The sequence below is a fragment of the Triticum dicoccoides genome, chromosome 4B (assembly GCF_002162155.2).
Source record: "Triticum dicoccoides isolate Atlit2015 ecotype Zavitan chromosome 4B, WEW_v2.0, whole genome shotgun sequence".
Classification (NCBI taxonomy): Eukaryota; Viridiplantae; Streptophyta; class Magnoliopsida; order Poales; family Poaceae; genus Triticum; species Triticum dicoccoides.
The window spans coordinates 645,623,050-645,637,030 of record NC_041387.1 but is presented as its reverse complement, the minus strand read 5'-3'; positions in this window follow the sequence as shown (position 1 = coordinate 645,637,030).

The following is a 13,981-nucleotide window of genomic DNA, read 5'->3' as shown; positions in this document are numbered from 1 at the left end:
AACCGGGACTAATGTCTTCCCGACGCCTTAGCCGCTCGAACCGGGACTAATGCTCACACTAGTCCCGGTTCGTGATGCAGCCGGGAATAATGTGTACACTGAGCTGTGACCAAAGCCGTGTTTTCATGTCTCAAATCGGGACTAAAGGTCCCATTTGAACCGGGACTAATGTCTTCCCGACGCCTTAGCCGCTCGAACCGGGACTAATGCTCACATTAGTCCCGGTTCGTGATGCAACCGGGACTAATGTGTACACTGAGCTGTGACCAAAGCCTTGTTTTCTATTAGTGTTGGTACAAACAACCAACTAAATCAGTATTTTTGTCGCAAGTTTCGAAAACTAAAACTTAAAACTTTATGTGCCTTTGTGCGGATCCATGACTTTGCGGATCGCGAGGCAATCGGGCGACCGATACGGCTAGGCATGTACTCGCCCAAACGAATTTCTGACTTCCTTCTATACTGCAAATACATCAGTTTACTTGTTTTAGAAAATAGTTCATCAGTTTACTAGGATCGTCACGTCTGGTTATTTTATTTTGGAAATACCCCCTCCGGTCCTTTTACTCTGTACATAAGATTTTTTTTAGGTCAAACACGTAAAGTTTGACCAATTTATATAAAAAATATCAACATCAATAATACTAAAATTATATAATATGAAAATTAAATTCATGATGCATCTAATGTATTGATTTCGTATTGTGAATGTTCATATTTTTTCTAGAAAGTTAGTCAAGCTTTTCAAAAGTTTGACTTCAGACAAATATTATATGCGGAGCAAAAAGGAGAGGAGGGAGGACACATAACTTTATTCATACTCTTATCTGTTACAAATACATTGCTCAGGATTCAAGGTTCAAGAATTACAAAGTAACTCCTTATTATTTTATTGAAAATCCTACACCTTTTTTTAGGGAAATTACCAAGATTTATTGATCAAAGTTCACAAAGAGAGGGATACACATGTGATCATGGGCTTGGCCTAGCCAAACATGACGCCTTCGATATAGAGAATGTTAAAACCTGACTAAACCGTGACCCTCTACATTACAAGCACGCCCTTCAAACCATAAACTGCAATTGAACTCTGATGACCTTGCCTTAATCTCACTTATGACTAACCCATATGGACCAGCATTACCCTAAGTTACAGAGGGAGTATCATCCACTACCTACTTTGAGTCTGATTGGCAAATCATTTAGATAAACCTCTTCAGGAGTTGGAGGGCCTGGTATACGACGTTTTCCCTTTTGCTAGACCCAGCACTAAAAAAACCTAGAGTTTTACTAATGATTTGGACTTGAGTAGGTTGAAAAGAAGACATATTCCTTGGCAAGAACGACGCTCAAATGAGTAATTTACGTAGCAGAAGATCCTCAGCCAGCACCACAATGTTTCATGGCAAGCTATTGCTCCGAGGGTGGCCGGATGCAATACGCCATGAACCACCGGTGCCGAAGAACCAAAATATTTTTCAGAGTCATCACAACATATCGTTCCCACAGATCCACCTATTCCAGACCTAGCCACACATGCATCCACATGAACTTTTGCGTACCGAGCAAGGTGCGTTTTCCATCTCGCGCCAACTTCCTTGTTTCTTGGTTGTACGGACTGTTTCTCTCGAAACCTTTGCCCAACGTCCCCAAGTTCTAAGATGAACCAGTTAATAAAAAGATGTGTCGATAGTGTGCTCTAGAAGATGCCCTCATGGACAGCTTTTCTTCTCGCCGACCATGTCGCCAAAGTGTCACTGGTAGCTTGATAAGGATTCCTACGACTAAGAGTTACACTGAAATCTTTGAAAGACATTTCTTTTTGAAGAAAAAAGGGAGTCCGTAACCCAATTATCTCCGTGGTGGGCCTATCGGACGGGCCGTTATCGGCCAGCTACGCGAAGAAGAAAGAAAGAATGGACGGGAACAGAGAGCACGCGAACGGGAAGGAGCAACAATTGAAAAAACAAAGAGGCATTCAAGCCCAATCTTCCATTCCAGCAGGACCTATGTGGGACGGACAATAAACTACTAGTCCACTGTCCGCTCATCAATCAAAAGAAAAAGAAACAAGTATTAGTCCACAGTACGGCTATCCTCCTACAAGATTTAATGAGGAGAAGAGATGTGGAACTCGTGGCCTAATTCCGGTGCACGCAAGCAAGCGAGACCACGCACACTGCTGATGCACAGTGCACGCGGGCCTCAGGTCACCCGCGCTGCGGACATCCCGGTACGTCCACTCCACCAATGGCGCACCACCTAGCTAATAATGAGAAGCATCGCTCCGTCGCGAGCTTGGCCACACGCGCTCGCCGACGCCGACGCCGTGCTGGCTTGGCTTGTTTGTTTTTGCGTGGGGTTGGACGTGGACCGACAGCGACGCCGGACCGCACGGCGATCGGCCGATGGAAGCCAGAGGCGACAAGGCGCGGTGGCCTGTGGGCTGTGGCTGGCTGGAGCGAAAGACCCACGCCGCCTAAATAAGTCCTGCCCTCCGCTAGCGCCCAACCGGGCGCCTCGGCCCGACGCGCACGTTCCGTCGCCGGTGCCGGTGCGGGTGCGCGCGCGCGCGTGCATGCATGAATGCCACGACGATTCACCCCGCAGCCTCGCTGGACACGAGCCGCGGGCACCCTGGCCGTCCAGCGTCGACTCGTTTTCCTTGTTTTTCACCGGGCGTCGGCCAGTGGCGGAGCGGCAGGGATCACGCGCGCGCCTGGCGGCATGCGGGGGCCGGGGGCTGTGGGTTGTAGGCCGAGGACCCGAGGCGGCACATGTCCTTCCACCAGAGTTCTTTTTTGAGTGAGTACTTTCCAGCCGGTCCCGGCCATGTGTGTAGCTAATCAACGTGCTGATCGAAAACGAGGGCCGCTGCACGGCAGCACGGGGAGTCTTTTTTTTTTTGCGGGTGAAAGGGATTTCTCATTACTCAAGGTGGTCTCTCCGCGAAGGCCAGCCGTACAACAGGGTCAATCCCCGAGTGGAACCACACAACGGTTCGGGGGGTTCTTCGCCCGTAAGAGGCAAGTTCATGGCTACATTTATTTTGTGAACGACAACATAGAGTAAATGAGATCTCCCTTCCAACGGCAGCCGTTATATCTCTTATCTCCTGAATGAGGGTGTGGTGCACCGAGCGATCCTCCACGTTTGTTGTGATCATCGCCACAGCCTCCGCGCAGTCAAGCTCGACCGTGATAGGCAGCCCGGTCCTGTTTAGGGCCAGCTCAAGGCCCTCCTTGCAAGCCGCAAGCTCCGCTCCCAAGGCGTTATCGCATGTGCGCAGCTCTCTACATGCAGTTAGATGATTTCTCTTCGATCATCGCGCAAAATCATCCCTCCTCCTGCCGATCCCGTCGCCGCAACAAAACTGCCATCGGTATTCAGCTTAGTGCATCCCGACTCTGGCGCGGCCCATGGTCGCTCCTCCTTAGCCTCCTTAGGAGGCCGATTGACAAACGGCGGCAATGAGACCATCATCTTCCCCTTGACCACATCCGCATTTGGGAATTGTTGGATATAGAGCAGTGAAGTAATGTACCCATGCAGGAACCGTCGTGAGGCTTCAGTTGGGGGCGGCTTCTTGTCATGCGTGATCTCATTTCGGACATGCCAGGTTCGCCACATGATCATAAGGACGATCATCCTCGTAGCCTCGTCAAGGGGGTCCAGCAGGGTGAATAGCCATTCCGGACATGTGTTCAGGATGTCCTCCACCTTGGGGATGCACCAATCCGTGGCCATAGCATGCCACAGCTCCTTTGCCAAAGGGCATCTGCAGAAAGCGTGGACCATGTCCTCCCGTTCCAGTCCACATAAAGGGCATAGGTCAGAAACCTCAAGATGGCGAGAGAGCTTATTTGCCCAGGTAGCAAGCGAGTTCGTAACGATCCTCCAAGCAAACACACGTACCTTTGGGGGAGCAGGGCACCCCCATATGATCTTCCAGATGGCGCGATGACCATCCGGTGCCCTGCTCGTGGCGGTGGCCAGTGGACGCTCGCTCTCATCCATGGCGAACCGATAAGCGGATCGAACGGTGAAGATACCGTTCTTCTCCGGGCCCCATGCGATGATGTCGTCGGTGACGCGGGACGAAGTACGAATGCTGGAGATGACCTCCACGTCCGTCGGGTGGAAGTAGCGATGGAGCAGGTCAAGGCGCCATGTCCCATCCTCATGCAGGAGCTCGGCCACTCGTCGTTGTCGGCAGGTACCCTGTTGGGTAATAAGTTGGCGTGACGGCTCGCGGGGGATCCATCTATCTCGCCAAATCCGGATGTTACGGCCGTCCCCTACTCGCCAGACGAGGCCCTTCTTGAGGAGCTCAAGGCCATACTGAATGGCCTGCCATGTAGGGGAGGCGTTGCCGGAGAAGACTGTATCCTCTAGGCGGCCTTCAGGGTAGTACCTCGCCTTGAGCACCTACGCACATAAGCTGTGAGGATTTATTAGTAAGCGCCACGCCTGCCGGGCAAGGAGGGCCTGGTTGAAGGCGCGAAAATCACGGAAGCCCAGCCCGCCCTGTGTTTTGTGCGCCAAGATCTTTGGCCAAGCCAGCCAATGTGTCTTCCTCTTCCCTTCCGATGCACCCCACCAGAAGTTCCGGACCATGCGGTTGAGATCATCACATACAGACATAGGAAGCTTGAACACCCCCATAACATACGTCGGTATAGCCTGCGCGATAGCTTTGATCATCGTCTCCTTTCCAGCCAAGGATAACGTGTCTCCCCATGCTATGATTCTCTTCAACAATCTGGATTGTAGGTTTTGAAATTTCCCACGAGACATGAGGCCCTCCGGTGTTGGTAACCCCATGTATTTGTCCTCAAACAGGTTTGTCATAATATTAAGAACTGCACGTACTTTCTGCTGCTCTTCACTTGGGCACGCATCACCAAATAAGGCACTACATTTGGCCGGATTAATGCTCTGTCCGGTGGCTCGCTCATAAGCATGCAGGACTTGCTTCACATTCCTTGCTTGCTCCTCTTCGGCTTTGAAAAAGAGTAGTGTGTCGTCTGCAAAAAGCAGATGGGACGCACCAGGAGCTCTTCGGCACACCTTCAGCGGGGTGAAATCACCATTTTCTTCCCCTTTCTTCAACAAGGCAGATAGCCCATCAGCCACCAATAAAAATAGGAACGGGGATAGAGGATCACCTTGCCGTAGCCCATGGGACGGTGCAAACGAATCCAAGAGGGTACCATTGAATTTTACAGTGTATCTCACTGAGGTGACGCATGACATAATCCAGTTCAGCCATCGATGATCGAAACCCATCTTTTGCATCATTCGCTCCAAGAAGATCCAGTCCACCCTGTCATATGCCTCGGATAAATCCAGTTTATAAGCGCAAAAGCTTTTTTCAGGATCCTTCTCTTGCTGTATGTAGTGAAAGCACTCAAAAGCAATTAAGGCGTTGCCTGTTATGAGCCATCCAGGTACAAAGGCACTCTGCTCCGGCGATATAATCTCATCAAGAATGGGTCGGAGGCGATTTACCAGACATTTAGCCACCACTTTGTAGATGATATTACACAAGCTTATGGGCCTGAACTCAGACACTCTTTCCGGGTTGTCCACCTTGGGAATGAGTACTATGGCCGTGTCATTCACCCCCTCCGGCATAATGCCCGTCCGAAAAAACTCCTTCACGCCAGCAATGACTTGCTCCCTCATGACCTCCCAGTTCCTTTGAAAGAAGCGAGCGGGAAATCCATCCGGCCCCGGTGCTTTCAGGGGGGCAATCTGGAACAAGGCATCAGCAATCTCCTTGTCGGAAAAATCTGCGCACAACCCAATATTCATGCGGTCAGTAACACGAGTGTTAATTAAATCAATAACCGGATCCGGACAAATGGTCTCGTCCGGAGTAAACAACATAGAGAAGTAATTTGAGATCATCGCCGCCATAGTTCCATGGTCACTATGGGCGATGCCTGAATCATCAAGTAACTTTTTTATGCGATTCTTCCTAGCACGCCATTTGGCCTTTCTGTGGAAAAATTTGGTATTCCGGTCCCCTTCCTTTAACCACGCCACCCGCGATCGTTGCATCCACATCATCTCTTCGCGGTACAGGAGCTCGTTGAGGCTATCCATCGCTTCCCTTATTTCCTTCCTATCTGCATTCATGGACAAAAGCTCCTCGAGCCGTGAGCGAGACTTGTTAATCTCTTTTATGACATTACCGAATTTTTTTCCGGCTCCAAACCTGCAGCTTCTTCATCAAATTACCCAAGCCAGAGGATATATCACCAAGATTGAGCATAGAACCCAAATCTGTCCAGGTTTTCATAATTACCTCCGGGAGCGAAGGCTCCCTCTCCCACATGACTTCATATTGCCGAAACCTCCTGCCAGCAACCTGCATCGGTTCCTCTCGTGAGCACCGAAACAGTATAGGAAGCTGGTCCGAGCTAGGTGCCACCAGGTGGTCCACCTTAACATATTCAAACAAGTCCCGCCAAGCATTGGTTGCCACCGCCCGATCAAGGCGGACCTTGACGTTTGCACGTCCAGCTCGTTTGTTATCATATGTGTAAGGCAGCCCTACAAAACCAAGATCACCCAAGCCACAAACTTCGAGAACATCACGAAAATCAATCATCTGACCTGCCGACCGTGGTGATTCAGAGAAGTGTTCGAAGCTCCACATAGCCTCGTTGAAGTCTCCAACCACCACCCAAGGCAAGTCGGATTGGTGATGAAGATCACGCAGGATGGACCACATGCGATGTCGGTCCTCCGTTCGCGGCTCGCCATAGACGCAGGTGAGCCGCCAGGGTGGCTCTCCCGGCGTCGTCGTCACGTACGCATCAATATATCTTTTATTGATAGTTTTTACATCAAGACTCATAGACTCATGCCAGTACAAAGCCAAGCCACCACTAAGACCATCACTATCTGAGGCCTCAAAACCACTTAAACCTAAACGAGAGCGATACCTCTTCATTTTATTTTTTGACTGTCTAGTTTCACAAAGAAAAATAATGCTAGGGGAATGAGTCTGTACAAGACTCACGAGATCACGAACTGTCCGAGGGTTCCCACCCCCCCGGCAGTTCCGACTAAGGATATTCATTGCTCCTGACGGGGCGCCTCGGGCCCCGTTAGTTTGTCGGCGGCCCCTGGGCCGACTGCCTCCAATGGGTTGGACACCTCCATCATGTCCTGATCACCTACTCCGTCGTGTACTTGAGCCCGTTGCCCCTCCAATGTCTTTGAGGTTCTCCGCTTCTTCGGCGTTCCTGAAAAAACAATATCTCCCGCGGCATTCGGGTTAGTGTAGAGCACCATGGCTTTGTCTCCCTGTTCCACTCCAGCCATCGAGGACACCTCCTCCTCCGCATTCCTTTTCCCAAGTGATGTAGCATCAGATAGTTCTGCATTGGCCATGTGTATCTCATTTGACAGGTCACGTAGTGCTGGTATGATTTCGGAGCTCCTGGGCTGAGAGGGCGTGTACTGGTTATGGGTGTGGCCGTCCCCGCTGAATTCATTTGTGGGCTTCTGCACACCTGGTTCCTCCTTGTCACTCCCCGTCATATTCTGCATATGTTCTGCCAGCATTTGATCGATGGCCGGGTTGCCGCTCTTGTGCACTTCCTGTGTCTTGTATGTGCGCGCCTGATCTGCCTCACGGCGAGCTCCACGCCCCCCTCGTCCCCACGAGACATGCGGCCCTCCGGTGTTGGTAACCCCAGGTATTTGTCCTCAAACAGGTTTGTCATAATATTAAGAACTGCACGTACTTTCTGCTGCTCTTCACTTGGGCACGCATCACCAAATAAGGCACTACATTTGGCCGGATTAATGCTCTGTCCGGTGGCTCGCTCATAAGCATGCAGGACTTGCTTCACATTCCTTGCTTGCTCCTCTTCGGCTTTGAAAAAGAGTAGTGTGTCGTCTGCAAAAAGCAGATGGGACGCACCAGGAGCTCTTCGGCACACCTTCAGCGGGGTGAAATCACCATTTTCTTCCCCTTTCTTCAACAAGGCAGATAGCCCATCAGCCACCAATAAAAATAGGAACGGGGATAGAGGATCACCTTGCCGTAGCCCATGGGACGGTGCAAACGAATCCAAGAGGGTACCATTGAATTTTACAGTGTATCTCACTGAGGTGACGCATGACATAATCCAGTTCAGCCATCGATGATCGAAACCCATCTTTTGCATCATTCGCTCCAAGAAGATCCAGTCCACCCTGTCATATGCCTCGGATAAATCCAGTTTATAAGCGCAAAAGCTTTTTTCAGGATCCTTCTCTTGCTGTATGTAGTGAAAGCACTCGCAATTAAGGCGTTGCCTGTTATGAGTCATCCAGGTACAAAGGCACTCTGCTCCGGCGATATAATCTCATCAAGAATGGGTCGGAGGCGATTTACCAGACATTTAGCCACCACTTTGTAGATGATATTACACAAGCTGATGGGCCTGAACTCAGACACTCTTTCCGGGTTGTCCACCTTGGGAATGAGTACTATGGCCGTGTCATTCACCCCCTCCGGCATAATGCCCGTCCGAAAAAACTCCTTCACGCCAGCAATGACTTGCTCCCTCATGACCTCCCAGTTCCTTTGAAAGAAGCGAGCGGGAAATCCATCCGGCCCCGGTGCTTTCAGGGGGGCAATCTGGAACAAGGCATCAGCAATCTCCTTGTCGGAAAAATCTGCGCACAACCCAATATTCATGCGGTCAGTAACACGAGTGTTAATTAAATCAATAACCGGATCCGGACAAATGGTCTCGTCCGGAGTAAACAACATAGAGAAGTAATTTGAGATCATCGCCGCCATAGTTCCATGGTCACTATGGGCGATGCCTGAATCATCAAGTAACTTTTTTATGCGATTCTTCCTAGCACGCCATTTGGCCTTTCTGTGGAAAAATTTGGTATTCCGGTCCCCTTCCTTTAACCACGCCACCCGCGATCGTTGCATCCACATCATCTCTTCGCGGTACAGGAGCTCGTTGAGGCTATCCATCGCTTCCCTTATTTCCTTCCTATCTGCATTCATGGACAAAAGCTCCTCGAGCCGTGAGCGAGACTTGTTAATCTCTTTTATGACATTACCGAATTTTTTTCCGGCTCCAAACCTGCAGCTTCTTCATCAAATTACCCAAGCCAGAGGATATATCACCAAGATTGAGCATAGAACCCAAATCTGTCCAGGTTTTCATAATTACCTCCGGGAGCGAAGGCTCCCTCTCCCACATGACTTCATATTGCCGAAACCTCCTGCCAGCAACCTGCATCGGTTCCTCTCGTGAGCACCGAAACAGTATAGGAAGCTGGTCCGAGCTAGGTGCCACCAGGTGGTCCACCTTAACATATTCAAACAAGTCCCGCCAAGCATTGGTTGCCACCGCCCGATCAAGGCGGACCTTGACGTTTGCACGTCCAGCTCGTTTGTTATCATATGTGTAAGGCAGCCCTACAAAACCAAGATCACCCAAGCCACAAACTTCGAGAACATCACGAAAATCAATCATCTGACCTGCCGACCGTGGTGATTCAGAGAAGTGTTCGAAGCTCCACATAGCCTCGTTGAAGTCTCCAACCACCACCCAAGGCAAGTCGGATTGGTGATGAAGATCACGCAGGATGGACCACATGCGATGTCGGTCCTCCGTTCGCGGCTCGCCATAGACGCAGGTGAGCCGCCAGGGTGGCTCTCCCGGCATCGTCGTCACGTACGCATCAATATATCTTTTATTGATAGTTTTTACATCAAGACTCATAGACTCATGCCAGTACAAAGCCAAGCCACCACTAAGACCATCACTATCTGAGGCCTCAAAACCACTTAAACCTAAACGAGAGCGATACCTCTTCATTTTATTTTTTGACTGTCTAGTTTCACAAAGAAAAATAATGCTAGGGGAATGAGTCTGTACAAGACTCACGAGATCACGAACTGTCCGAGGGTTCCCACCCCCCCCGGCAGTTCCGACTAAGGATATTCATTGCTCCTGACGGGGCGCCTCGGGCCCCGTTAGTTTGTCGGCGGCCCCTGGGCCGACTGCCTCCAATGGGTTGGACACCTCCATCATGTCCTGATCACCTACTCCGCCGTGTACTTGAGCCCGTTGCCCCTCCAATGTCTTTGAGGTTCTCCGCTTCTTCGGCGTTCCTGAAAAAACAATATCTCCGCGGCATTCGGGTTAGTGTAGAGCACCATGGCTTTGTCTCCCTGTTCCACTCCAGCCATCGAGGACACCTCCTCCTCCGCATTCCTTTTCCCAAGTGATGTAGCACCAGATAGTTCTGCATTGGCCATGTGTATCTCATTTGACAGGTCACGTAGTGCTGGTATGATTTCGGAGCTCCTGGGCTGAGAGGGCGTGTACTGGTTATGGGTGTGGCCGTCCCCGCTGAATTCATTTGTGGGCTTCTGCACACCTGGTTCCTCCTTGTCACTCCCCGTCATATTCTGCATATGTTCTGCCAGCATTTGATCGATGGCCGGGTTGCCGCTCTTGTGCACTTCCTGTGTCTTGTATGTGCGCGCCTGATCTGCCTCACGACGAGCTCCACGCCCCCCTCGTCCCCGGCCAGAGGAGGTGCTACTTCCCGCCGAAAAATCAAGACCACGGAACACTGTTGGATTGGTTTTCGCCCGTACTGTGCCAGACTGCCTTGTGAACGGCCGGGGCAGAGAGCATCTCAGTTTGCCGCTGAACTTCCCCGTTGGTGCATCACCTTTAACACTTCCCCGTTGGTGCATCACCTTTAACCTTCCTTCCGCATGACTTCTCCACATGGCCCAGGTAGCCACAGGTATAGCAGAAATCAGGCAATTTCTCGTACTGAATTTCAAATTCAACCTTTGTACGTTTCTCTTTAAGACGAGCGTTCATCGCCACCGCCATATCAAGCGGCTTATTCACAGGCAGCGCTACTCGCACGCGCACATAATTGCCCCTGTTCTCATCAAGTTCAACTTGTATTACCGTGCCTAAATTTGCACACAGAGCTTTCACTATTTTCTCGGTTCTCCAGTTGGTTGGCACATCCAGGATCCGCACCCAGATTCTAATCCGATCAAGGACGTACTCAGAAACTTTCCTCATCCCATCATATGCTTCGATGATCAGTGGGTCATGTTTATATTGCCACGGTCCTCCACGCAGAATCCTTGCCATATCAGCTTCACACCCAAAGTGAACAAGGTACCTATTATCTCCCTGGTATGAGTAGTCAAAATTCTCCTTCAACCTCCAGCCATCTACAATATTGTCAAAAAGAGCTCTGGGTGTTGGTCGATCTAACGAGTAAACAAGCATGATCACCGTCCAAGGATGAGCCGGTTGCTGGAGCACCCCCTCTTCCTCGAGATCAACCTCCACAAGTTCAGCCTCGGCCTCCGTGTCCTCACCTTCCCTGAACTCCTCTGGGCCCTCGGCGTGTTGGTTCCCATTGCCTTGCCTCTGAGATTGTTCTGCCTCTGGCACCATCCGCTTCATCTGGTTCCAGATGACGAGATCCTTCACGCGCGGGTGCGTCTCCACAGCAACACCGGGGTCCCCAGTGGAAGGCTTCGGGCGGGAAGCATCCGCAAGGGGAGCCCCATGATCTCCCCCACCGACCCCTAGGTCCCCCTCGGTCACCGGCATCTCTATGTCCTCTCCGCGCGCGGACGGCTTCGCCATGGCGTCGGGGTGGCTTGGTGGCAGCAGCGCAGCAGCGTGGTTAGATCGATCTGGCGGCTCACGAGGCTTCTGACGTTGTAGCGTTCCTGCCTTAAGATTTAAGGGGGGAGGGCTCAGGTTTTCCTTGCGGCAGGGTTTAGGAAACCCTAATCCCTCCCGGCGTGAGCCGATCAGACTCCTTGCAGTTTCCTTCACGAGCACGACGGGATTGACGAGACCTGATTGGTCGCGCAATCGCGGGGCTGACGTAGCCGCTGCTGGTCCGGCACCCTGCCATGGCTGGGGCACGGACGGGAGGCCGACCGTGGCCGGGGCAGCGCCCGGCGTTGGCGGCGGCGTGGGGATCGCCCCCTGATCGCCCGGGCTAGGAAACCCTAACGAAGCCATCTCGTATCGTATTGGCAGCACGGGGAGTCCATGTCTGCCTCCAAAAGGAGCGGTGTCATGGCTGTGTAAAACGATAGCACGCCTACAGTGTAGGACGACAGCACGCCTACTACTGTACGAGAGAATTTGTATCAGCCGCTTTCATTCATTATTTTGATTTTTTCAACAATGTTGAATTTTATTAGCTTAAAACGAAGCATCAAAAGGATACATAAGAGCACACACCAGGCCTATGCATAACTAAAATGCGCATAGCCCACAATACACACGCGAAAACACACCGACAACTAGCAAAGGCATATTAGACCAAAGATATGTGTAGATGAGGAAAAAAACAAAAGCGATCAAATACACAATCGGCGAACTACATCTATGATCATACCTACACCAACCATCTCATGATAGCATACTTGCATACATTGTTAGGGAACGTAGCATGCAATTTCAAAAAAAATCCTACGATCACTCAGGATCTATCTAGGAGATGCATAGCAACGAGAGGGGAAGAGTGTGTTCATGTACCCTCGTAGACCGAAAGCGGAAGCGTTTAGTTAACACGGTTGATGTAGTCGAACGTCTTCACGATCCAACCGATTCAAGTACCGAACGTATGGCACCTCCGTGTTCTGCACACGTTCAGCTCGATGACGTCCCTCGAACTCTTGATCCAGTAGAGGGTTGAGGGAGAGTTCCGTCAGCACGACGGCGTGACGAAGGTGTTGATGATGTGATCCGCGCAGGGCTTCGCCTAAACACTATGACGCTATATAACCGGAGGAATAAACTGTGGAAGGGGGCACCGCACACGGCCAAGAGAATTCTTGTTGTGCCTTTGGGGTGCCCCTGGCCACGTATATAAAGGAGGGGGGTGAGGAGGCCGGCGGCCAAGGAGGGCGCACCAAGGGGGAGTCCTATTTGGACTCCTAGTCCAAGTAGGATTCGGCCCCCTTCCTTCCAATCAACAGAGAGGGGAAAGGGGAAGGGAGGGAGGGAGAAGGAAAGAGGGGGGCGCTGTCGGTGTCAAAACCAGCGGATCTCGGATAGGGGGGCCCAAGCTGCTCATCTGAGGACCAATGATAGCTATGGAGAAGGGACACAGTGTTTACCCAGGTTTGGGCCCTCTTAATGGAGGTAAAACCCTACTCCTGCTTGATTATATTCGAGGGTATAAAGGTTACAAGAGTTGATCTACCTCGAGATCGATTTGGCTAACCCTAGAATAGCTAGCATAGCAATATTGTGATGATCCTGCCTCCGATCTACCCTCCGGTTTATATATACATCGGAGGGGCCTAGGGTTGTACAGAGTCGGTCTTACAGAAAGGAATAACATAGCCGGACACCTATGCTTGCCATCCACGCATACGGGAGTCCCTACCGGCCATGGGAAATGATCTTCGGTCTTGTATCTTGATGGCCCATCAGTCCAGCCCATGTCAATGGACTGGATGCCCGACGACCCCCTAATCCAGGACTCCCTCAGTATCCACAGAACCAGTCTTCAATGATGATATATTCGGCGTTCAGATTGTCTTCGGCATTGCAAGACGGGTTCCTTGAAGAATACACATCGGTTTTCCTCTGTAAAAGAATTGTATCCGGCTTTTTGTAATAAACTCAACCCTTAGCCGCAAATGCAGGATATATATATATATATATATATATATATATATATATATATATATATATATATATATATATATATATATATATATATATAGGGAAAATGCATCATACTACCGGGTGTAGCTACACCCATTTTTCATATACTATCATGTGGTAGTATATACTCTACTTTATTATTTTTAGTATGTTCATATACTATATCTAAGATACTCCAAAGTGAGTTATATGGAAAAATTGCTAGTGAGCTCATAGTTTTATCATATTTGTGAAATACGTACATATCTGTACGTGAAATAAAGTAT